Genomic DNA, 26,406 nt, shown 5'->3' on the forward strand with positions numbered 1-26,406 from the left:
ACAATAGGTTGTCATAGGGGATGGAAACTTGGTCCAACCCCTAGGTCCAGCCAACTGATGCCACACTTTGAGGGTCGGGGAAGTCACTGGCGACGAGTAGAGGTCCCATGCCCTATGCTTCCGTGGAAGCCAGAGTTCACGCCATATATTACACCCCGCGACCGTCTGCTCCATAAAATTCCAGTGTTTGCTGGACAGCGGCCGTTTCCACTCCGTGATATAACGTAGGCAAGAGGCTTGGTAATACGCACTCCAGAGCAGAAAGCCCAGCCCCCCGCGGCCTTCGGCGAAGTAACAAGGGATAAGGCGAGCCTCGGTCTCTTATTATTCCACAAAAACTTATTAAGAAGCCCCTGCAGCCTCCGGAGAATACCTGGCGGAGGCTCCCAGGGAGCGTCTGAAACAAATAAAGGACTCGCGGAAGCACAGTCATTTTTATCGCCGCGACTCTCCTATACCAGGCCAGATTAAGGCGAGACCAATCGGACAGCGATCTGGTAGTTTGATCCACCAGCAGATTATAGTTGAGGGTGACAGTTTTAGCAATGGAAGAGGTCAACCGGATACCTAGATAGGAAATGTCAGAACGCACCCACTGGAAGGCAAAGTCACACTGCAAGTCACAAACCTCTTCCTCAGGGATAGAGAGATAAAGAATCTGCGATTTCGAAAAATTGACTTTAAACCCTGCCACCATTCCAAAATCATGAAGCTCCCTCGCCAGGTACCGCAGGGTGGTGTGCGGGTGGATAAGGGAGAGAATAACATCGTCCGCATATAGACTGATTTTGTGTATGTCGGCGCCAAACTTAATGCCCTCAATATCCGTATTTGCACGTATTCGCTGGGCAAAGGGCTCCATATAGAGCGCGAATAATAGCAGAGACAGAGGACACCCCTGCCTCGTCCCCCTGGAAATGGGGAATAGGGATGACCTACACCCATTCACTCTCACTGATGCCTTAGGGGCTGCGTAAAGACATTGCACCCAGCGAATAAAGTTCTCACTGAGACCAAAAGCTCGCAATACGGCAAACAGGTAATCCCAGTCCACGCGATCAAAGGCCTTCTCGGCGTCAATGGAAAGTAGACAAGCCTGAGCCCGAGACTGGTGAACCAGGTCAATGAGATGGAGAATGCGCTTGGTGTTGTCCCCACCCTGACGTGTAGGAATAAAGCCTGATTGATCCGGGTCTATGATACCATCCATCAGAGGGCTAAGGCGCGCCACCAGAATACTCACAAATAACTTTGCGTCTATATTTAAGAGGGAAATTGGCCGATACGAGCCACACTCCCTCGGATCCTTCCCGGGCTTAAGGATGACCGTAATCGCGGCTTCCGACATGGAGGGAGTTACCTCCCCAGTGTCCAGAAAAGAGTTGAAAAGACGTGTTTAAAGCGGAGCCAGCTCAACGCAAAAGGTTTTAAAAAACAAAGCGGAAAAGCCATCCGGCCCAGGCGATTTGGCTATCTTGAGGCGGGCTATCGCAGATACGACTTCCTCAATACGGATGGCGGACTCCAACACGTCGGCCGAGGATGCAAACAATGGCGTAATGCGGCAGGATGCAAGGTACGCCTCCCTCCCCACTGGTCCTGTCGCCTCCCTACTATACAAGCGCTGATGGAAGTGGCGGAAAGAATCCACAATAAGGGCATCAACGGTATGCTCAACCTCATGGGAGTCCCTAATGGATTGTATCGCTGTCCGCTCGCTCGCAGCCTATGGGCTAACAGCCGCCCTCCCTTATCCCCACAGGTAAAATTTATGGCGCAAGCGCAGAAGTGCATGTTCGGCCCTATCAAGGTCTAAATGCTTCAGCATGCGCCGTTTCGTTTCAATCTCCCTCCACACCCTAGGCGCACCTGTTCTTTTGAGGATAGACTCTAAAGCTCCCACCTTCTCCAGCTCTGCTCGCTTAGCCTTACGCAAACGCGTGAACGCAGCCGTTAGCGCGATGAATTATCCCCGTACTACCAGCTTGAGGGCCTCCCAAACAGCTGCCAAAGACGTACTCCCTTGGTCATTATCTGCCAGGTAAGCGACGTTCGTGTCCCGTATACGAGTAATGAATATGCTACTTACCAGTATGCATCTGTTCTTGGCATGTAGGGCTGCTGACATTCATATCTGTGCATAGATCGCCGCCTAGTGTTGGGTCCGGATGTTTGCACGTTGTTGTCCTGGAAGAGTCTTCGAAGTATCCTTGGATAGGTGACTCCTCCCCTGGACTACAGTGCGCATGGGCATCCTCTCCATCCTCAGATAGTTTTTCGCCATTGTGGCAGTGATGGAGTAGATACAGAAAGTGATGACCATGCTTACAGTAATTCTGAGAGCTGCAGCTGCTACAGGCGCCGGGGAGGAGGGAGGGCGATATGAATGTCAGCAGCCCTACATGCCAAGAACAGATGCATACTGGTAAGTAGCATATTCAGTTCGAGGCATGTGGGCTGCTGAATTCATATCTGTGCATAGAATGTATAGCAGTGCCCTCTATTAGCGGCGGCTACCCGTGCCAGCTGCAGCGGTCTGAAAAAGGGTTTTGAGAACAGCCTGTCCTACAGCTGCCTGCTGTTTTGATTGCACATCTACACAATAGTGTTTGGTAAATGTGTGTGTAGTGGACCAGGTGGCTGCTCTACATATATCATGCAGGGGAATATTTCCTAGAAAAGCCATGGAGGCCCCTAACTTACGTGTTGAGTGGGCTCATGGGGGAATAGTTAATGTGCGTTTTGCCTTTTGATAACAAATTTGGATACACTTAACTATCCATCTGGCTATCCCTGCTTTGGAGATGGCGTTACCTTTGTGGTGTGGGGCAAAGGCAACGAACAGTTGTTTTGTCTTCCTAAAGGGTTTGGTCCTGTCGATGTAATACATGAGGGCCCTTTTGACATCTAGTGTGTGGAGTGCCCTTTCCGCGAGAGTTTGTGGGTTTTGGAAGAAAACGGGCAGTTCAATAGTTTGATTCATGTGGAACTGCGATATTACCTTGGGCATGAATTTGGGGTTGGTACGTAGTACGACCCTGTTGGCATGAACCTGTATAAATGGCTCTTGAACTGTTAGTGCCTGGAGTTCACTAACTCTTCTTAAAGAAGTGATCGCTACCAGGAAAGCTACTTTCCAGGTGAGGAATTGAATCTCGCATGAGTGGAGAGGTTCAAAGGGTGGACCCATCAGGCGTGTGAGGACCAGGTTGAGGTTCCACATTGGAGCTGGTGGGTGGCTTGGTGGAATGACTCGTTTGAGTCCTTCCAAGAATGCTTTGATGGCAGGCACTCTGAATAGAGAGAGGTGCTGCCTGGTTTGTAGATAGGCTGATATTGCGGTCAAATGGACACGTATAGAGGTGTACGCCAGATTGCATCGGTATAGGTGTAGGAGGTAACAAATGATGTTTTGGATGGATGCGTCCAGCGGGTTAATGTCATTATTACCGCAATAAATGACAAACCTTTTCCATTTGGCTGCATAGCAAGCCCTTGTAGTGGGTCTCCTGGCCTCCTTGATGATGTCCATACAGTCAGGTGGCAGGTTGAGATAGCCAAACTCTAGGACTTCAGGAGCCAGATCGCCAGGTTCAGCTGTTGCGGATCTGGGTGCTGAATCTCTCCATGGTTCTGCGTCAAATTCGCGGTTTGATCCGCAGCCTTTGATGCGGCACCACGGAAAGTTCGAGGAAGGTGGTGTACCATGGCTGGCGTGCCCACGTAGGAGCAACTAGGACGAGTGTCAGGGAGTGTTGTCTGAGTTGGCGAGCCACCAGCGGTATTAACGGCGCTGGGGGAAAAGCGTACGCAAATCTGCCGGACCAGTTCATCCATATCGCATTGCCCTGCGACTGCGGATGTGGGAACCTGGCGGCAAAGCTTTGGCATTTTGCGTTTTCGCTTGTGGCGAACAGGTCTATCTCTGGATGACCCCACTGCTGGAAGTATGGCTGGAGTACTGATGGGTGTAACTCCCACTCGTGCATCTGGTGGCTGTGTCTGCTGAGCAGATCCGCCATTTGGTTGTCCTTGCCGGGGAGGTGTTCCGCCATGAGGAACATGTTCCTCTGAATGGCCCACTTCCACATGCTCTGAGCCAGATGAGACAACTGTGGAGAGTGCGTTCCTCCCTGCTTCTGTATGTAGTACATTGCGGTCATGTTGTCCGTCCGGATCAACACGACCTTGTTGCACAGATGTACTTTGAATGCCTTCATGGCTAGGAAGATTGCCATCAGTTCCAGAAGGTTGATGTGCATTTTCTTCTGTTGTGTCGTCCATAGTCCCTGCACTGTGTAGTGGAGTACATGAGCTCCCCATCCCTGGAGAGACGCGTCTGCTGTCAGTACTATTTGTGGAACAGGCTCTTGGAACGGTCGGCCCTTGCAAAGGTTTTGTGGATTCCACCAATGCAGAGAGTTGTATGCCCGACCGCTCACCAACACTAGGTCTTTCAACTGTCCTTGAGCCTGATTCCACTGACGTGCCAAGCACTCCTGAAGCGGGCGCATATGTAATCTCGCGTGCGGGACTATGAAAATGCAGGAGGCCATCATGCCTATCAACTGCATGAACACTCGCGCAGGAAGGGAGTGTTGGGGTTTGAACTTGGAAATCAGCATTTGCATGCTGTTGATCCTCACTAAATTTGGCTGAGCTGTGGCCGCCAGAGTGTCTATAGTCGCACCCAGGTACTGTTGTACGTGTGCGGGCTGGAGATGGGATTTTGGGTAATTTAGTGAGAATCCCAGACTGTGAAGGAGGTGAATGGTGCGGGACATGTGGCTGGCACATTGCTGGGCTGACTTCGCTTGAACGAGCCAGTCGTCCAGGTAGGGGTAGACGTGTATGTGCTGCCTCCGTAGATGTGCCGCCACAGTAGCTAGGCACTTTGTGAAGACCCTGGGCGCTGTTGTCACGCCGAAGGGCAGGACTTTGAATTGATAGTGTTGTCCCTGAACAGTGAACCTGAGGTATTTTTTGTGTGAGGGGTGAATGGGTATGTGGAAATACGCATCCTTGAGGTCCAGTGTGGCCAGGAAGTCTCCCTGCTTGAGAAGCGGAAGGACTTGCTGGAGAGTGAGCATGTGAAAGTGCTCGGAAAGAATGTACCGGTTCAGGGGTCTTAGGTATAGTATAGGCCTGAGTGACCCATCCTTTTTCGGTATTAAAAAGTAGAGGGAGTACACTCCCGTACCGTGCTCGTGGACGGGTACGACCTCTATAGCGCCTTTTAGAAGCATACTTTGCACCTCTTGCTGTAAGAGCGTTAAGTGCTCTGAGGACATAGGACGGTTTCTTGGAGGTATTGTGGGTGGAATGGAGGTTAGCTCTAGACAGTAACCGTATTTGACAATATCTTTGACCCACCTGTCCGTGGTGATGGAGTTCCACGTGGACAGGAACCTTTGTAGCCTTCCCCCGACAGGTGTTATGTGGTCGGGAGGAAGGGAGAGGGCGTCACTGCTTGTTCTTGGGGGAGGACCTGGTGTTGCCGTAGCCGCGTCCTCTGCCCTTTGTACTGGAGCCACGATATCCACCCCGGGTGTTTTTATCGTAGGTGGTTTGGGTATTGCCTTTGTTGTATGTCTGCTGTGACCCCTGTCCTCTACCTGCTCCTCTATTTCCGGGGCGACGAAAGGAGCTGCTCCGAAAGGACTGAGTCTGGAGAGCCCCCATGGACTTTGCAGTGTCCGTGTCCTTCTTTATTTTCTCAAGGGCTGTGTCAACCTCCGGCCCGAATAAATAGTCGGGGTTGACAGGTTGGTTTAGTATATTATTTTGCACCTCAGGTTTGAACCCGGTGATTCGCAACCAGGCATGTCGTCGCAGCATGACGCTTGTGTTTATGGCCCTGGCCGCCGTGTCTGCGGCATCTAGTGCACACTTGATGGAAGCATTTGTGAGTAGCTGTCCCTCTCTGATAAGAATTTCTGCACCTTCTTTAAACTGGTCAGGGAGATGTTGGAGTAGTTGCTCCATTGTATCATAGTGCGCTCTATCGTAGCGAGCGAGGAGCGCTTGAGTGTTGGCTATGCGCCATATGTTGGCAGCCTGGGCGGCAACTCGCTTGCCAGAGGTCTCTAAAACCTTGGACTCTTTGTCCGGGGGAGGAGCGTCACCTGACGTTTGCGAGTGTGCCCTCTTGCGAGCATTCGCAACGACAATGGAGTCGAGAGGTAATTGGCCTCTGATGTAAGTAGGGTCCCCAGGTGCTGATCTGTACTTTTTGTCGATCCTGGGGTTTATCACCCTTGCCCTGGTGGGTTCCTTGAAGATGTCCTTGGCTGGTTTGAGGACTCCTTTCAACATGGGCAGAGTCTTTACATGCCTTTCCGAGGAAGCGAAAGTGTCCATAAGGAAGTCGTCTTCCACGGTGTCAGAGTGAAGCTGCACTCCATGATTATTTGCAGCACGTTCAATAAGAGCGTTGAACGCTGCAGTGTCCTCTGTCGGAGATGTTTTCGCTCCATAGAGTTGTGGGTCCTGTGCATCTAGAGGTGCACTGGGGTCTGCAGGGTCGCCCCAAGTTTGATCAGGGTCCTGTTGGTCATCAGGGTCCATGTCTCCGTGGTAAGGGACTTGGTCATCCATATAGTCTGCCAACGCATCCGTGTCGGAGTGTGTGGGAGAGAATGATAGTGGGTCCTGGTAGGGCGAGTCGAAAGATTCGCAAAGCACAGGTTCTGAGTCCACAGGCAGCTTTCTTTTTAGTGGGATCCTGAAAGGGTCCAAGGGTGGCTCTGAAGTTATCCTCCAGTCATGGATAATCATCCTGCCGGTGTTGGCGTCGATGTAATGTGACGGAGACGTCTCAGCAGGTGTAACCGTGGTGTGGGTGACCCGTGTCCTGAGTTGGAACATTTTCGGGATCGTGGATGGCGGCAGGCCAAAAGTTATGTTGGCTGGCGCCGAAGAGGCTGCTTGAGCTTTTAGTGGGCCGGAGCCCGATGTGTCCTGGAGGACCGCTTGGGTTTTGCTGCTTTGTGCTGCAACGGTTCGCACTTGAAGCGCTTTCGAGGCCTTAGCGCCCACCAGGTTTGTAGAGGCGGCCGTGGACTTTTTCGGCGCCGGTGGGTCATCGGGTCGAGGGGCGGAAATGGCCGTCGACGTCTTCGATGCAGGAGGCTTCGGCGTTGCCGTGGAAGCGACGTGAGACGCAGCAGGTGGTATGACCTTTGGTTTAGGAGTCGATGGCGTCGGCGTCGAGAGCCGAGCAGGTTTGATGGCACCGAGGGCCTTTTTCCGTATGCCGACTCCGGCGTCGGCCGCTTCAAGTTCGGCACCGAAGTCTCGTTTGGTGCGCTCGGTGCCGATGCGTGTCGCTGGCGTCGAAGGTGTGGAAGGCCTCGATCCGACTAGCGCCACTTTCGGTTTCGGTTTCATTTGTACCGGTGCAGCTTTCGGTTTCGGTTTGGTAGAAGGGAAACCAGCCGGTTTAGGTAACAATGGCTGCCGCTGAACGTCCGAGGCCGGGCCCGAGGGCGGGGTTGAAGAACCACGGGATAGGTCTCGGGTAAGGCCCGAAGGCGATCCCTCGACCGGAGCCATAGACTGTGGCACTGGGCCCTCGTCAGTCTGAACGGGTAGGCCTTGCTCGTCATTGGAGCTACTCTCTTCGGCCCCTAAGGCCTCATCGTCGTCTCCTTCATCTCTGCGAAAGAGTGATTCGTCGACGTCGTCCGAACCGGAGTCGTGTTCGGAACCGGGATTGGAGGGTAGGATTTCCAACTCCTCGACATCTTCGGCGTTGAAGATGTCTGCCGGGGCCGGTGCCGCGTGCTGCGCTTCTAGTCTCGCCGCTCGTCGATTCCGTAGAGTCTTCTTGGAACGGAACCGGGCACAGGCCATGCATGTCGATTCGTTGTGGTCCGGCGACAAGCATTTGTTGCACACCGGGTGGACATCGATATGGGGATATTTTGCGTTGCATACTGGGCACCTCTTGAATGGTGTCCTCGACTCCATCGTCGGTGTCGTCGATGGTCAGGTAAAAAGCGAAAAGTTGTTTCCGAAGTTAGTAAGCTAACAGGTAGGGTCGAAACCGATCGAGTGAACAGTACCGACGCTAACTAAAGGCCTTTTGGCCTCGACAAAGTTTTTTCCTAACTGGAGTTAAGATAGCACATCCGAACCCAATGGCGGAAAAAAACAATCTGAGGATGGAGAGGATGCCCATGCGCACTGTAGTCCAGGGGAGGAGTCACCTATCCAAGGATACTTCGAAGACTCTTCCAGGACAACAACGTGCAAACATCCGGACCCAACACTAGGCGGCGATCTATGCACAGATATGAATTCAGCAGCCCACATGCCTCGAACCTACTGATTCCGAGTGTAGCAAAGAATCGCGCAGGTGCCAACTGGGAGGCGGGGGTCGCGTATCAGGAGAGTTGAGCTGAAGCGACATGAGGGCATGGTCGGAGAGTGAGCGGGGAGTGATAACCGCATCAGATAAGCAGGGCAAAAGGGATGTGGAGGCGAAGAAATGGTCGAGGCAGGCATATTTTTTTTATGCGCTGCAGAATAGTAAGTGTAGTCTCGCTCAGTGGGGTGTTGTACACGCCAGACATCATGTAAACCACCATCACTCATCCACTGCTGTCCCCCCTGCGATAGGGCGCCCGTACGATGGGTCCGCTGCTCAGACCTATCCATACACGCATCCATCACCACATTCAGGTCCCCACCCACCAAAATCAGGGCGTTAGGGGAAGCCAAAACCTCAGAAAAGGTCGTTCTCAGGAAGGGTTCCTGATATCCGTTCGGGGCATACAACGACCCTATAGTGAAATGCACGTCCCCCCACTGCACACGGATCGCCAGGAATCTCCCCTTAATCTCGGCAACATGGGAGAGAACTATACACTGAGCGCGTGCGCTAAAAAGGATTGCAACCCCATGCTTTTTAGCCGCACCTGAAGACCACAACTGTAGAGGGAAGCGCTTGTCTCTCATCCGCTTATTGTCCTTAGAAAGGAGATGAGTCTCCTGCAACAGACACACGTCGCCCCCCGCTCCCTCCAGAAGGGACAGGATAGCGGAATGCTTAACAGGACTATTTAAGCCCCTAACATTCAGGCTCACCACCTTTAGGCTCCTACCCATAGAAGTCGGGGAGGGAAGAGCCATGACCTAATCGCAGAACACCAGAGCGATAAGGTGGGCAGGAGGGCAGCAACCCCAGGACATACATCTCCAAAACCCAAGTGAGAACTGATGCGGAGCCCCAACACATTCCCAAAAACAACCCCACCCCCCAATGCCCCCCCACTCTCCCAAACCCATAGGACACAACAAACACGGAAAATACTAATAAAAAAAACAGTACACAGGAGCCCCGAGAAGGGACAACAGTCTGTCACAAAGATCGAACGATGAGGGGAACCTGGCACCATGGAAAATGACACCGCTCACTGAAGGCGAAATACATCCAACCCCCAAGGGGTAGTTGATGATAAGAACGCTCAACCAAAGTCCTCTCCCCTCCGGCGCCGAGAAGGAGCCCACCTGATGCCAGCCACATATAGCTCATGGAACGCCGTTGTCCGTCGCCTGTGCCACTGATGTGACAGCAGCCTCCCTCTCCATAAGACTAGTGGACACGTCGGGTCTCGAGGACTGAGGGGATCGCCCAACTCGCTGCCAGCCATCCGAGCATCTGTGCCACCGCGAGGGAGCGGCGGCCATCCCAGCCGGAGAAGAGGGCCGGTCCAACCCCAGGACTTCATAAGCGGTAGCCAAAGAACGAAGCTGGAGGAGTTTGCCCTGATATTTGAAGATAAGACGGAACGGGTGACCCCACGAATAGGGAATGCCTTTCTCACGAAGATGATTAGTGATGGGCTTAAACTCCCGCCGTTTAACCAGGGTGGAAGCAGCTAAATCCTGAAAGAGTGTGGGCTGGAGACCCCGAAATTGCACAGGGTTGAGATCGCGAGCCTTCCGAAGGATTTGCTCCTTAAGCTGGAAATCGTGCACGCACACCAGAATGTCTGGCGGGGGCGCCTTAGCACCCCTCGGCAAGCCAACACGGTGCACGCGATCCATCTGAATTTCCCGCTCTTTTCCCTCTCCCAAGATCTGCCGAAAGAGCTGGAGAACATAGTCGCGGAGATCGTCCCCTTCGCCGTTCCATGGCACAGCCCGGATTCTGAGGTTATTCCATTGAGAACGGTTTTCAAGGTCCTCGACGTGGGTCTGCAGATCAAGGTTTTGCTCTGTGAGCCGGATGACATCCTGCTGGAGCTGATGCAAATCATCCTCACGCCCCAAATCATGCTCTTTCACAGTAGCAACGCGCTTCCCAAGAGCATCCACGTCGCGCCGGACATCACGGAGATCGGAGGAGAGCTGGGAGTGAAGCTCCAGGATATCTTCCTTAATGGCGGAGAATGGGTCAAGCATAAACGCCTTAGTGGCCGGCTGATCACTATCCTCAGGCGGTGGCGAACTTGGACCTGATTGGGAAGAGGACGGGCCCGCTGTCTTCTGCAAAGCGTATTTTAGGGTCTTGTCTCGTCTATGTTTGGTGGACGACATAGCAGCGAAACGTGGCACCCACGAAGTCACCAGACCAGCAGGGCCTGCGAACCAGGTGGGACGTGGACAGCGCTAGGTCACCTCTGAAGACCGCCCCCCAGCACACAGCAGGGCCACCACCACCACACCGGCCTCCGACACATGGCCCGAGCACCACCTACACGAGGACAGCCGCCCCCCCATAGCCGTAGGGCAGAGCGCACCGCCCCCACGTCAAGAGCGGGACACCCCCACACCGTAGGCCCCAGATGGCTCCACCACCGGCCTCTCCAAGCGCGGCTCAGGCAAGGGGGCGCCGCCCGCCGCCTCACGGGAAGAGAGCTGGCCCCCGGAAATCAACATCGCCGGCCTTCTAGGCCCAAGGCCACCAGCAAGTCCAGTTAGCGTCCAGGCGGGAGGGGGGGGGGGGGTAGAGGGAGTGCACAGCCACAGCTCGCACCCCAACGTTGCCACACAGGGGGGGCTGAGACTGTCTCACTCAGTAGCACTCCACGGGGCCGTGAAGTGGAGCCCCACTCGCGCTCCCCAAGCGCGTAGCCCACCGTCCGCCAAGGTGCGGACCGAGCAGTTCCGTCCTACAGTGAGCACTCCCCCTCCCGGTAGCATTCACTGCCAAATCGCCGCCAGGGGTCCGCTGCCCGCTGGGACCGCAAAGGGCACGGGTCCACGCCAAGAGACCGCAGGGCCGGAAGTCGCCGGGCCGATCCCTCCAGTGATGCAAATGGCGGCCAGGGAGCAGGCCGCACCATCGCCTCCGCGCCGGCTCCGGGCCAGCCAAGGTGCGAGCCCTAGTCAGCGCTGTCACTGCCTCCAGACCGCGTCAGGGCACCCAACACCTCTCCACGCCGCCGATCGCGGCCGTCGGTCCAAGTCAGAAAGGCCGCCGGGCCGCAGCAAGGCCGGGCCCGAATGGTCCCACAGAACTCACGAACCGCCGCCTCTCCCCAGAAATAGGACCGCAGGAGGCACCGGGTAAGCAGCACACTCAGCAGGGCACCATGGCAGGCTCAGATGGGTATCAGGGGGCCAGATAGTGAAAGCGATAATCGGGCGGCGCCGGAGAGACAGAGAAACGCGCCTCACTCCGCCGCCATCTTAGCCACGCCCCCTGATTTCTCTATAGTCCAGTCTGAACCTGACCTCTACTAAATATGGGGTGAGAGTCTGTTTTTTAATCGCCCTCTCCTTTGATGGCTTAACATATAATAATTTACATACATAGAGCTGTAAAATGAAAAATACATTTAACATGACCTACAGCAAATCAATTTACCCCGTCACAAAAAATATTCACCCTCTATAATTAGGAATAAGTCTGGTTCAGATCAAATTCCTGTGTTATGCTCGTCTCGGTCTAGCCATGCCCCCCCACCGCGCTCCCGTCGAATGGGAGAGATCTGAATCAGCGTCCACGGATGGGACATGCGGCGAGAAAGGAAGATTAGAGGCAGGTAGACAGTTTAGGTTGAAGTAAGGTAAGTAGTTTAATGAACAATGACTGCTGAACTCAAAGATGAAAGAGCTCGCAATAGGGCCGAGGATAAGAAGAGAAAGATTGAATGCTGGGGAGATAACAGAATGCAGGGGAGCGCGAGGCATTAACAGGGAGAGAAGGTGAGATACAGAGAGAAGGAGGAGCTTCAGCAGAGCTAAGCGAAGCATTGTTTTTGCCCAGACAATAAGCAGTGATTGAATGTGGTGCCTCTGTGGTGAAAAAGTCTGCAGTCTGTAGTATATATTATTGTTGCTTACTTTGTAAAACGTCAGTTCCTCTCACTGTATGTTTATGGTGAGATGTGCTTTTGGGGGGCGCCCTTGCTCCCCCACAGGTAGCGAACTGAACACGCAGTTAAAACAATAGGGAAACGATGTGCGGGGCTTTAATGAATCTGGTGTAAGTTTCTTGCAGCACTCCTGGGTCTTTTCCAGTTGTTACCGATGGGGAGGGCACGGCCAGAAGAGGACATTGTCGGAACGCTGAACTTTGAAAAATTGCCGCTCGCGCAGCGTCCAGCGAATAGACGCCGCGGTCCTTCTGCCCTCAGAGGGGTTAGGGTCGGCTCCTATAGGGCGCTGATGTTTTACGGCACGTAGTTTTGTCCTCATCCTTGAAACCAGTGCTTAAAAAGGACAGAAGCATACAATACCTCGGGCTCCTGATCTGTTAGTAACTCATTCCCGGAAGAATGATTGCAGGGTGACAGAAAATGCAGGGTATTAGCACTACATGAGGAAGCGTTTAGAGAAAGAAGCACGAGCTTAAAGGTTTCAAGTCTTTAATTAACGAGCACTAGCGATTATGTAGTTCGAGACTGGTCAAATGGTGTGAATAACAAGAAACGCGAGTGGTGCGCGCGTGCGCGAAAAGTGAAAGTAGGCTGCGCACGCAAGTGAAAGTGATCGCAGCTGGCTCTACACACTGCAAAGCTGCCGGCTGCGCGCGTGCACGCTCGTGTGAACGCAAGCGCTAGGCCAGCCAGCAGCATTTTGATAACTCATCTACAAAAGTCTCTCCGAGCAGCGCATGCGTGCTGACTCAGCGAGACCTACAAATGGCACCATGATAACACCATCTGAAGCTTCCGATGCAAACAGGTCCTCACTCTTGGGTCCAAGATGGGGGGCCCTTGACTAAAAAGCTACAGGGGAATCTATGACACCAGCAATAAAAAGCAAACTGCTTTGTAAAACTGAACTAAAGAAAACCAAAGTTCCTAATTTGTAGTTACATATTGGAACAGGTAATAGCCGTGACCAAACACCGATCCATAGGCCATTCGGCGTATCTACGGTGAGCACAGCACGTATGCAAAGGCCATGGAGCATGGGATATAGATGTGTGTTTGCTTCTTTGACGTCTGGAAAACATTTGCGTAAATTGGGTATTCTTCTGGAAGATGAAATGGCGGGATACATGGGGTGTCCTACAATCTAAGCATGCCCCAAGCAGCTTGAAGCAGGGCCCCTGAAATTCTGTGATTCTGTGACCGTGGCATTTTCCATATAATTCTTGATTTGCCGCATCTCCCACATAATCCATCATCTAGTGCATAATCTACAGAATTCCACAATAACAATGTCTCTATCTTAAACGGATCAAAAGTTACTAAAAACGTGATGTATCCCAGCGCAGTGAAAATCCCTTTCCAAAGGTTGACTGCTTATCCTTCAATTGTTTATTGCTGTAGCTGCCTGTTAATCTGGTACTAACAAGGTTAAATATTTTCTCAGACAGGGTTACTATGTGTAACAAGCATTTGCAAAGCAATAGGTCTCGTATTTACGCAAGTTTGAGCTATTGGCATTATAAATGACAATGCCTTTCATTTACGTTTTGGTTTTTAAAACCTAAATAAAAGACATTATCATTTACAATGCCAATAGCTTCAACTCGCGTAAATGAGAGACCTATTGCATTGCAAATGCTCGTTTCATCCCAGCTACTTGGCGCTGCCCTGCATGGGAATTACTACCTGGAGATTTCTATCGCATGCGCTTGGGGCATATTCTGTTAGTCTGTGTATCGGGCTATGGGTGAAGGTGCAAAACCGAGAGAAATTCTTTTGATTAAATAAAAATACAACTGACACTAAAATTGACCAAGAAGGCACACAAGTCATTTGTAAGCCTTTCGCCTTACACACGAGAACCAAACATTTTCAGACTAAAAGAATATTACATAACCACCAATCCGAAACAGCCCAGAATACAATAGCTTGCTACTCGCTTTAAAGCGCTTCAACGCCTCGCCAAGTGTAGTAAGTGCTAGATAAATACAATTACAATGCTAATAAAACATTATCTGAAAACAAATCAGACTTCAGTCTGCATTGTAGAACGACAACCCGGACCACCTAAAGCTCAAAGGGCAATGGCACACTGCAATATAAAACTGTCAAGAACCAGAAATAATAATCATTTAACCTTAATAACTAGTCTCAAAAGAAACTGCGAGCACCTGGGTTTGCTCCTAATTAAGCGGAAGCCCAAAAATATCAACTCGTGTCAATCAGAAAACATTTGCAACTGCAATTCGGGCCCCTAAATATTACGCTTGCCTACCCGTGGATACAGTAAGGGACAGATGGGGGGCACGCGACAGGTAGTCTGCAAGGTTTTATTTCTGAAAAGCCGGCTCCTGTTTCTATAGAACAAGGTGATGCTTCAGTAGTGCATGCGACAGGTGTGAGAAAGTGGCTCTGTATATACTGTTCCCTAATAGGTACAGGGTGTACAGAGTCCACAGTCCCCCAGAGGCTGATAGAGGTCAAAGTTAGGTATGACCTTACTCTCAAAAGTGGTAGCTTGGTCGAGCAGTAAGGCAGTACCAGAGGACAGTGTAAAGCATTTATTGTACACACTCAGTCAGCAAATGGTTTCACACACTCAATAACTGAACTCTAGGCCAATGGTTTATATATATAAAATATATGCTTGTTTTATTTTTAGAACCACAAAGGGGATAAAAATATACTTTCTCAGAATGAGAGGTTGAATATAAATACTTTTGCCTTAAGCAATAAATTTTTGTAAACAGTCACAGTTGGTTGCAATAAACAATCCTATTTCCTAAACATAACAATGCATTGAGATCAATGGTAAATTCAGATTATTTGTAATAAATTACTTTTCAGATTACTTTTGGAATTCCAGGTCTGGCTCCTAGATCCAGCCCTGGGTTAGTATTCAGAATCAAGTGATGAAAGTCGACTTAATAACTGTAATGATTTTTAAATAATATTTAGCTATTTCAAAAGTTAGCACTTAGAAAATATTTCAAAGAAAACATTCAATGGATCTCTATGGCAAGAAATTCAAATTGCAGGTAGAGTACTTTATCGTTACTTTAGTAATCCAGGACTGGGTACCTAGACCCAGGACTGGGGTCCTTATCAAAAACAGGTAAGTAATTTCGTTTGCAGAAATGGTACGATTTTAGAAGAATATTTCAAATTTGCAAAAGTAGACACTTAGAAGAAATTTCACAGAAAAGCAGACAATGGTTTCCTATGGGAGAAAAATGGGTTAGAGGTAAGTATAGTTGTGGACACTTTTCACAGTCAGGGCTGGGCACCAAGATCCAGCACTGGGAGCTCACCTAGGAGCAGGTGAGTAAATTTGTTTTTGTCACTTGGCTGATTTTTAGTGAATATTTGCAGTTTTGAAAAGTTCACACTTAGAAGATTTTTCAAGAAAAAGCCAGTCAATGTTACCCTATGAGGAAAATGAAGTTAGCGGTTTAAGGGTAAGTACTCGACTGGCAGAGTTAAAATTCCCCAGTGTCAGGTAGGTACAGTTGGTTCACCCTCAGCGGTTTCAGGACGGCCGGGTGCAGAGAGAGTTAGGCCCAATGTTATCCTATGAGGGATAGGGGGGCCTTGGTTGGTGGCTGCTGTCTGGCAAGCCACGCGGCTGTGGGAGCTGGGCTCCTGGTCACTTACTCAGGGCAAGTGGGGTCGTAGGTTAGTGTAGAGAGTGCACTGCCAGGGCCACTCGGGCGGCTGGGTGCAGGGTGCTTTTGAGCCCTCGGGCGCTCAATGGAAGTCAATGGGAATGTTCCGGTTTGGCAAAAGGCTGCAAGCTCGGGGACGAGGATGCTTCAGATGCCACCACCACTTCGAGAGGTAAGTTGGGTAGTTGTAGGTTAGGTGGGTACCCCGGGATTGGGCACAGGGGGCCGCAGGGCGCCGGGTGCAGGGGTGCCTTTTGATGTCGGAATCTTACCCTCTTGTTGATCGCGGTTGGGGTGGCACTCTGTTCTGAGGCTGCAGGCTTCTTCCGGAATGTCGAGGGGGGTCCTTGGGTGCCGGACTCGGGGTCACAGTCGCCGTGGGGTCGTCCTCAGGGTCTTTGTTCACTCCGGCACTGGCCAGGCTTGGCTGGTGCAGAGTGTGCTGGGTTCGCGGTTCCGGGCTGCTGCCAGGGGTTAGAGATAGGTTTCTGAGTAGAGCCTCTACTCATGGGAGTCCCAGGGGCTTAGAGCCAAAAGGTAGCCAGGTCCTCCGGGGTTGGTGAGGTTGCTGGCCACGAGAGATGCCGCGCTGGTGCAGGTTCGAGAGTCGACAGGCCGGTAGGGCTGGGGCCAAAGCAGTTGGTGTCTTCTTCTCTTTTTAGCAGCTGCAGGGCAGGTCCTTGTTCTTCTTGCTCTTCTTGTAGTTTTCTGTCTGGAATCTAAGGGAGGAAGGTTCAGGGTGCCCCTAAATACTAAATTTAGGGGCGTTACAGGTAGGTGAAGGCCAGGGACCAATGGGTCCCTGTCCTGGGGTGGGTACACCCCCTATCCTGCCTCTCTCCTGTGGGAGGGGGGCAGTAGCCTAATTCTGATAGGGTAGGGCCTCCCATCTTCAAGATGGCGAGAGCCCGGAGATGTGTTTCACCTCACCTCCCCCACCTGAGGGGTGGGGTGGGCAGGCTGGCACATCCCCTGTCCTTGTATGGGGTTTCCGGCCAAGCTTCCCGCCAGAGTGGGGGGTTGCAGTGGCCTGGGGAAACTCCAAATGGTGGTATGCCTTTGAAGCTTCCCTTTGCTCATCCTGGGGGAGGAGATTTCTCACCTCACCCAGGATGTGCATTGTTGCAGGCCCGGGAGAGCAGGGGCTCTCCCACCCAGGGGTCCAGCAACGTGTCTGCTGTGTGGCAGCCTGGGCAGCCTCAGAGCAGACGTGGATTGTAGGTTAGCTGTGAGGGGGGCATCTCTAAGATGCCCTCTGGGGTGCTTAGTACATTAAATCCCACACTGGCATCAGTGTGGGTTTAATGTGCTGAGAAGTTTGATACCAAACTTCCCAGTCTTCAATGTTGCCATTATGGTGCTGTGGAGCTCGTGTTTGACGAGCTCTCAGCACCATGTACTCTTAAATGGCAGCACTGCACTTACAGTGCCCAGGAATGGACCCGGGTACTGTAGGGGCACAGGGCTCCTGCTCCTGTGCCCACACCATAGGCGTAAGGCACCCAGCCAGAGGGGTGACTGACATATGCCTTGGCAGTGTAGGTGATGGGCATGGCACACAGAGATGTGTGCCATGTCGACTCTTTGTTTTGTCCTGCACCCAGACACTCAGCCTGCAAGGCAGTGTGTGTGTGTAAGGGTACAGGGCCTCTGAGGGTGGCACAATGAGTGCTGCAGCCCTTAGAGGCCTTCCCTGGCCACAAGGCCCTGGGTACCTAGGATACCATTTACCAGGGGCTGACATGTGGCTAGGGTTTGCCAATTTGGAGTTTGTGTGGTTTAAGGAAGGAACATAGGCCCTGGGCACCTGATTGGCAGGAACCCAGGGTACACTCAATCAAAGTACATTCAGCAATTTAGCAAAAAGTGGGGGCATACCATGCAAGAAAGATGGCACTTTCTCACAACAGGGGAAACTTGACTACTTAAGTATACACGCTGGGTCCTTGCTAATCATGGCTTCTCCTCTTTCCCACAATGTGACTGTAAGCGGATCTGATCCTCACAACCCAAACTAATAAGGTGCTCACAAAAATACAATGTCCCATGGTTTATTGTGCAAAGATGTAGAAAATATACATTGTGCTGCTTATCCTCACTCCCAGAAGCATGTTTCCAGTCGAATTACTCACACGTTTCACAAATGACTTGCCGCCTTCCCACTTTGGTGCGAGGTGAGGGACATATGGCCACGGTCTGATTACTTGTCAGTGGAGCAACCGTCACTCGGGAAGCCAGTCTACCTCTCAGCCACTATCTTTGGATGAAGCCTCTTCCAGTGACGTGACAAAAGGTGCCTGCGATAGTGAGGTGTCCCAACCGGGGGAATGCCTGCACGCCTGTTCGTAAAGGCCTCATTAAGAGACACTGGCTGCCATAGTGTGGAGTACTTAGCAAACGATAAATCAAAAAGAGCCGCGTGGCGCTCAGGTCCACTCAAACACCAAGATGTTTTTAGGTCGAGCCTAGCGTTACGAGTTGGGCGAAATGCGCGCAACGAGGCGCACGGCCGTCATTTTTTGGCACAAGTAAATAAAGAAGTATAAAAGCATACGAGTGCGTACTAAATAAACAAGAATTTGCTGTAAGATTTAAAAAAATTAAGTGAGCGCGGTGTCCTTAGCGGGCGCCGCGCTCAATTAAGTAATCAAAAACATACAATTTAGAGCGCATAGCACTGCAGCCGCCATTGTCCCCATCAGAGTCCATTTTCCAAACAGTGCGTGCTTAACTAATTGAAGGAGACCGTCTAACGCCGCAAGTAAAACATCCAGTCGGGATGGGCCGTCCAAAAAGGAGACAGGGCGGTAACAAATAAGCCTCATTTTCAATCGGAGGCCAGCGTTTTGCATAAACGAGGACGCCAGTCAATCAAAAAGATGGGCGTGGCTTCAAACCCACTACAGAAATGTTATCGATTACAAGACGTTTCGCAAAGCGAAGAGTGCATGCGCTCCAACGCTAAGCGAGACCTAAAAATGACAATATAATGAAGTGATACTATCACAAAATGAGCCACAATATGCCGCATAATATATTTGCCTTTTCTTGATACATAATTTAGTCAACCCTGCAACTTAATTAGGCCCTCCCCTGCCACGTAATTCCGGGCCTGGCTTGAAGACACGTTTGTTCTGTCCATATGGAAATATGGATCTTTGGTAGAATTGGGGAATTGCACTGCTTATAGGTTGAGACATCCTCAGCCCACCGAGGGAGCAGCACACAGGTTTTTTAAAGACACATATATGATTTGCTGCTGTGGATGAATATTATACCCTAGTTTGGTGCCAGTACATGAAGTATTGCAACATTTCATGAGTTTATGTTTCAAACGTCCCGGGAGGCCCGGAGGTTTTTAATTAACATACAAGGTAGTTTGGTCTACAAATGTAATCGTCTGAACCTATGTGGAAAATAGTAATATTTCTGGGAGAAACCGGCCTAGTCTCACCCAAGTCCCTTCCCTGGTCGGATCCCTCCCCGCTCGCCTGCTGCAGTGTAGGGCTGACGTTAAACACTGCAGGGCTGCTCCAGGGGCGGCCTTAGGCATGTGCAAGCTGTGCACCTGCACAGGGCCGCCAAACCCCAGGGGCCGCCACGCGGAATCGGATTCTCTAGAATAGATTTGGAGAGAGAAAGGCATAAGTGCATGCATCAGCCTCCACATGTTCACCTTTCTACATTGCGCGAGGTAATCTGCACAATGAGAAGCTAGCTGTCCTGTCAATCAAGTGCGGCGCTTCCTTTGACGACACTCTTGACTCTGCGCACGTCACATCAGTATATCTGCGGTTATCGGGACGCCGCTTACAAATCAGGATGCATCATTCAGGAAATGCAATTGATTTATGCGCCAGTCCATTGGAAACCCCTAAAATATCCGAGCAAAAACTTCCTGTAGGCCAAAACTAAATGATTCTAACAATGTTTTACATCCGCTTCCACCACTGTAGCCTAAAAATCAGCACATTTCAGGACAGCTTGTGTATGTGTTGTTTCTTGTATTTAATATTAATTTCTGGTCTAAATAAACCAGTCTTACAAGAATAAAAACATTCATCTACAAAATGTAAGACAGTGTAATGATATTTTACTGAATGATCCAACGTGAAATGTTGGTCTCTTAGGGTTGGAGCAGAGTCTGTTATTAAGCGCAGAGGAGTGTGATGGACAGAGCACTGTGATGGGCAGAGGAGTGTGATGGACAGAGGAGCGTGAGGGACAGAGGAGCGTGAGGGACAGAGGAGCGTGAGGGACAGAGGAGCGTGAGGGACAGAGGAGCGTGAGGGACAGAGGAGCGTGAGGGACAGAGGAGCGTGATGGACAGAGGAGCGTGATGGACAGAGGAGCGTGATGGACAGAGGAGCGTGAGGGACAGAGGAGCGTGAGGGACAGAGGAGCGTGAGGGACAGAGGAGCGTGAGGGACAGAGGAGCGTGAGGGACAGAGGAGCGTGAGGGACAGAGGAGTGTGATGCACGGAGGAGCGTGATGGACGGAGGAGCGTGATGGACGGAGGAGCGTGATGGACGGAGGAGCGTGATGGACGGAGGAGCGTGATGGACGGAGGAGCGTGATGGACGGAGGAGCGTGATGGACGGAGGAGCGTGATGCACAGAGGAGCGTGATGCACAGAGGAGCGTGATGCACAGAGGAGCGTGATGCACAGAAGAGCGTGATGCACAGAAGAGCGTGATGCACAGAAGAGCGTGATGCACAGAAGAGCGTGATGCACAGAAGAGCGTGATGCACAGAAGAGCGTGATGCACAGAAGAGCGTGATGCACAGAAGAGCGTGATGCACAGAAGAGCGTGATGCACAGAAGAGCGTGATGCACAGAAGAGCGTGATGGACAGAAGAGCGTGATGGACAGAGGAGCGTGATGGACAGAGGAGCGTGATGGACAGAGGAGCGTGATGGACAGAGGAGCGTGATGGACAGAGGAGCCTGATGGACAGAGGAGCCTGATGGACAGAGGAGCCTGATGGACAGAGGAGTCTGATGGACAGAGGAGTCTGATGGACAGAGGAGTCTGATGGACAGAGGAGTCTGATGGACAGAGGAGCCTGATGGACAGAGGAGCCTGATGGACAGAGGAGCGTGATGGACAGAGGAGCGTGATGCACAGAAGAGCGTGATGCACAGAAGAGCGTGATGCACAGAAGAGCGTGATGCACAGAAGAGCGTGATGCACAGAAGAGCGTGATGCACAGAAGAGCGTGATGCACAGAAGAGCGTGATGCACAGAAGAGCGTGATGCACAGAAGAGCGTGATGCACAGAAGAGCGTGATGCACAGAAGAGCGTGATGCACAGAAGAGCGTGATGCACAGAAGAGCGTGATGCACAGAAGAGCGTGATGGACAGAGGAGCCTGATGGACAGAGGAGTCTGATGGACAGAGGAGTCTGATGGACAGAGGAGTCTGATGGACAGAGGAGTCTGATGGACAGAGGAGTCTGATGGACAGAGGAGTCTGATGGACAGAGGAGTCTGATGGACAGAAGAGTGTGATGCACAGAAGAGTGTGATGCACAGAAGAGTGTGATGCACAGAAGAGTGTGATGCACAGAGGAGCGTGATGGACGGAGGAGCGTGATGGACGGAGGAGCGTGATGGACGGAGGAGCGTGATGGACGGAGGAGCGTGATGCACAGAGGAGCGTGATGCACAGAGGAGCGTGATGCACAGAGGAGCGTGATGCACAGAGGAGCGTGATGCACAGAGGAGCGTGATGCACAGAAGAGCGTGATGCACAGAAGAGCGTGATGCACAGAAGAGCGTGATGCACAGAAGAGTGTGATGCACAGAAGAGTGTGATGCACGGAGGAGCGTGATGGACGGAGGAGCGTGATGGACGGAGGAGCGTGATGGACGGAGGAGCGTGATGGACGGAGGAGCGTGATGGACGGAGGAGCGTGATGCACAGAGGAGCGTGATGCACAGAGGAGCGTGATGCACAGAGGAGCGTGATGCACAGAGGAGCGTGATGCACAGAGGAGCGTGATGCACAGAAGAGCGTGATGCACACAGGAGTCTGATGGACGGAGGAGCGTGATGCACAGAAGAGTGTGATGCACAGAAGAGCGTGATGGACAGAGGAGCGTGATGGACAGAGGAGTCTGATGGACAGAGGAGTCTGATGGACAGAGGAGTCTGATGGACAGAGGAGTCTGATGGACAGAGGAGTCTGATGGACAGAGGAGTCTGATGGACAGAGGAGTCTGATGGACAGAGGAGTCTGATGGACAGAGGAGTCTGATGGACAGAGGAGTCTGATGGACAGAGGAGTCTGATGGACAGAGGAGTCTGATGGACGGAGGAGCGTGATGGACGGAGGAGCGTGATGGACGGAGGAGCGTGATGGACGGAGGAGCGTGATGGACAGAGGAGCGTGATGGACAGAGGAGCGTGATGGACAGAGGAGCGTGATGGACAGAGGAGCGTGATGGACAGAGGAGCGTGATGGACAGAGGAGCGTGATGGACGGAGGAGTGTGATGCACAGAGGCAAAACGCAGCGCCAAATTTTGGCAAAAGTTAAACGCTTGTGTCATGAGGCGGCTATGCAGTGTCTGCAACGGACATGGCCATGCGTAAGACACCATATTCGATATGGTATCGATATTACTGTTTCTGGGCAAAGAGCCACATATTCTCTCTCTGTGGGGGGGCTGTGGGTCCGGGGCCCCCCTGTCATGGCCCTGCAGCCGTCTGTGCCAGTCCCTCACGTCGTGTGTCACAATGCCCTCCTCCTCCTAAATGGTATAGTTCTGAGACGAATTCGGATGGGTAGGAGCAGCCGCAGGTTTTGGTCATCTAACGCCTTTTCTGGATGTTTTATTAAAAACCCTTCCTGAGCTCCGCCCCGCCTGGACCCCTCTTCCGGGGCCCCCTACCTACGCTCCCTGCACAGGGCCACCATGAGCCTAGAGCCGCCCCTGGCTGCTCTTAGCTCCCTGGTCAGCCCAGATCCCTTCCCTGACCTGTTCCCTGCTCGCTCGAATGCTGCAGTGCAGGCAGGGCCGGACTGGCACTGCCGGGCACCGGGCAATCCCCCGGTAGGCTGCCAGGGGTGGGGGCCGGTTTGTGGGCCGGGGGGCGGTTTTGTTGCTGGGTGGGGCGGGGGGGCAATTTTTTGTACTGCACTCAGTACAGTAATCACTGCTCATTGCTGCGCAGGCTGCAGCAATGAGCATTCATTATTAGACCTGCTGCTGCGGGCCAGCCGGCACGGCATTCACGTGACGTGGTGGAGTCACATGACTCACGTGAATGCAACTAACAGTGCGCCACTTTACGAACTGAGCAGTTAGCCGTCCAGTGCAGGCCCTGTGTCTGATAAGGAGCCGAGCCTGCAGAGGCAGGCAGCCTGCTTCGGTAGACTGGGGCACACGAACGTGCCTGTCCAGTGGGTTGGGAATCACGAGGAGCAGATGTACAGCATGTCTCAGCTGCAGTAAATATGACCGCCGGCCCCACCGATTCAATTGCCGAGGGAGGGAGTGATTGAGTTGCGCGGCAACAGTTGGTAAGTCAAAGTCACAGATTTGGTGGAGTGATATATCTGACCTGATCATGTCTTGTGAAGCCCCAAAACACTTCAGTCTCGCGCCTGTAAAAGACCAGTACTGTAAGACTGGGATAGTAAGCTGTCCCGCCTGGCAAGTGGACTGTCTCCACAAAACATCGGTATAAAACCATGCTAAAATGAGAATATGAAAATAAGGTTTGAATAAGCCATACTACCGATATTCCGGAATCCCTCACTTTGATGCTCTAAAACGCGTTGGTAAATATCTAGAAATACATATTCCTGAAAAACAATTGCCATGTGTTTGTATGCAGATCTGTTTAAAACGTCCTTTGTTAGAATTAAGTGGGACATAAATGTGAAACTAAATGCAGTTGTTTCAGTGACTTAAGAAAGGAGGCAGTTTATTTTACACGTCTCACCACCTGCAGCTCATAAAAAAAACTATTGCATTAAACTAGAGTGTACCGAGGGACTGTGCTCCTGATTTCACCCATTTTGCACGTTACGCTGTACTATGATAACAAACAGACTTCAGTGCCTGATAAAGCATCGCCGGATTGCATTTCTGCCGTTTTTTCAAGTGACAGAGACCGAGTCAGTGTAGTGCAATCTCTTCTTGTGAAGGCCCCTTTCTAACGCGCATCGGTCTTGTGCTTGTAAAGGACCAGTACTGTAAGACTGGGACAGAGACAGCTGTTCTGCCTGGCAAGTAGATTCTCTGCGCACAACACCCATATCTGGCCATAGAAAACAAGCTAAGACAGCTTGTCTGGAGTCACCGTGCACAGAATAATTCTTACAAATGGGTGCTAACATTTGAATATGAAAAATAGGATTTGACTAAGCCACTGTACTTTGTTACTATGATAACAAACAGGCTTCCTTGCCTGTTGAAGCGTCACCACTTTGCATTTCAGCCGTTTTTTCATTGCCAGGGAACATTATATGTTCATTTACTCTCCATATGGCAGGCCCGTGAACTGCAACTGCCTGCAGCCAGTGGGGTGCCAGTCCGGTCATGACGTGTTAAACTCACTCAGGAGTTCTGCATTGACATGGCTGCAGGCATGGCTGCTTGTAGAGGCCCAGGCTGTGACAAGAGTGTGTGTTTACATTCTGGCCACCTTAAGTTTGCCGTTTATTTCTCAAAACTACATGGGGGTAATTTTAAAAAGTTTCCAACAGTTTTGGCTATGTTGTATGGGAGATTATTGCGCCGGCCTCAGCCTGTGAGGATAATGGTGCTCAGCCTGTCTGCGCGTGAGTCAGCTCACTGATTCTGTGACAGGTAGCTGAGATACCTGGATCCCTGTGTAACTTGTCTTGTTCATGTTGGAGCCTCACACATCCTTCCTGTTGGGCTGGGTGCCCCACGTCACATGGACAGAGAGAGGCCCTGGAGTCCTGATGTTCTCCTGATTGATTGCTGGCAGGTATGGGGCCATAGGCTGGCAATGATTTCTAGTGCTTTGCTGCAGTTTACAGATTTTCTTGGAGTTTCTTGTTGCTCAAATGGGTGTAATTTCAGATATTTATGTTTCCCCCGTCTTCATTGCTTCATTTTGCTCGCGAGAAAGTGTCACTCATAGTCATTGAAATGTCACTCATATAATTACACTGAAATTATGAAAATGTCACACATAGCAATTTGAAACCTTGGCAGCTATGCGGTATTGGGCACACGACTGCCTCGCCGGGGGTGACGTCAGGCCTAGAAGTGAGTAATGACACTGACAGCCGTGCCGCGGGCGGGAATTTTAATGCAGCCCAGCAGGATACATTGTAGCAGGCAACAGTGCACGAGATCCTTAACTGTTTCCTGAGCCTGCTGGCGGCAGCGCCGGGGCGGGCAAGTCTGCGTGGAGCAGAGCCGGCGCACGCGCTAGCAGCCTGGTTGCATAGCCAGTTTCAGCGCTGGTACAGGCTACAGCAGAGTGAGACAGTGCATTAAAATGCGTGACAATGCATTTCAGTGCGGTGATGCGGAACACCACACTGAAATGTGTTATTGTCACGTCTGATGCGTGATACTTGGCAGGCCTGGATCTGACTGCCTCTGGTGTGTGCTGCAGGACTTGTAGCGGCACCAGTGTGTAAAATGATAATCCAGGGTTAAATGGAATTCCAGTGACATGGAATCATCCTTCTTAAGCACTTAAAAAACAATGTTTTAACAAGGTTTTGAAGAAAGTGATTGCGGCCCTCTATGTTAGATTCATCGTTAACACTCACAGGAAATAACGCTCCATTTTGTCAAAATCATAAATGTTATGTTAATGAAACAGGTACCAAATTTACTAACACACAGGAGATTACTGTGTCTTAAAATGCCAGCTACAATTTGAACTACTGCCATCAGAAAAACACAGAAACCCTTAATCCAACACTAACCCGTTTTTACGTGTGCTTGAAAGATAAAAGGCAAGTATTTCGCCTAAGCCAGATCCTGCTGTCCCCTAGATTAGGTCTTTGTTCTGTGTTTTGGGGCTGCTGCCTCTGTGAGAATAACACCAGTTTCATAGTTGTGGAAATGATCTGCGCTCAGACCGGCTGTCACAGCTCTGTTTAGTAAATTTCTAACTCCGCAGGAGTCGGTTGGGTCCTGCAGGCAGATGCTTGTTGGTCTGTTGGGAAACATACCCAGGGCGACGATTTATTCAATTAAATTGAGTGCTTATGCGTCGTCGCCAATGAAGTTCTTCTAACCCCATTATCTTCACCGGCTCTACGGCGTCCTCTAGTGCAACAATTTAAGTGCACACATTACAAGGGTGTAGCCAGAATTCATTTTTGAAATAATTTTCATTTATGTTGAATTACCTTTATTGAATAGTTTTTTTTAAATGTTCTCTCTGTTACAGCTGTCTACTGCTT

General features: G+C 51.3%; 1 protein-coding gene across 1 annotated transcript in view; it reads right to left on the bottom strand.

Moving 5' to 3' along the window:
- Positions 1–26,406, bottom strand: part of STAC2 (SH3 and cysteine rich domain 2) — a 442,182-nt gene that overhangs the window by 296,545 nt on the left and 119,231 nt on the right. The gene's annotated exons all lie outside the window — the stretch shown is intronic.

The sequence above is a fragment of the Triturus cristatus genome, unplaced genomic scaffold (genome assembly GCF_964204655.1).
Source record: "Triturus cristatus unplaced genomic scaffold, aTriCri1.1 SCAFFOLD_137, whole genome shotgun sequence".
Taxonomy (NCBI): domain Eukaryota; kingdom Metazoa; phylum Chordata; class Amphibia; order Caudata; family Salamandridae; genus Triturus; species Triturus cristatus.